Below are 270 nucleotides of genomic sequence, written 5' to 3'. Positions count from 1 at the left end.
AGATAAATCCTATGCTCCAATTGTTTCTTATACTACGTTAAACTATTTGATTGTTTACTTATTTCTTTGTTTTGTGTGGAAGATATTCAAAACGTAAAGAACTAAATGGCGTGAGTTGTGTGTGTGTAAGCGTGTGTGTAAGCGTGTGTGTGTGTGTGTGTGTGTGTGTGTGTGTGTGTGTGTGTGTGTGTGTGTGTGTGTGTGTGTGTGTGTGTGTGTGTGTGTGTGTGTGTGTGTGTGTGTGTGTGTGTGTGTGTGTGTGTGTGTGTG

This window comes from Oratosquilla oratoria, unplaced genomic scaffold (assembly GCF_046742065.1).
Source record: "Oratosquilla oratoria isolate Oo_2021 unplaced genomic scaffold, ASM4674206v1 SCAFFOLD112, whole genome shotgun sequence".
Lineage (NCBI taxonomy): Eukaryota > Metazoa > Arthropoda > Malacostraca > Stomatopoda > Squillidae > Oratosquilla > Oratosquilla oratoria.
This window is presented reverse-complemented; position numbering follows the sequence as displayed.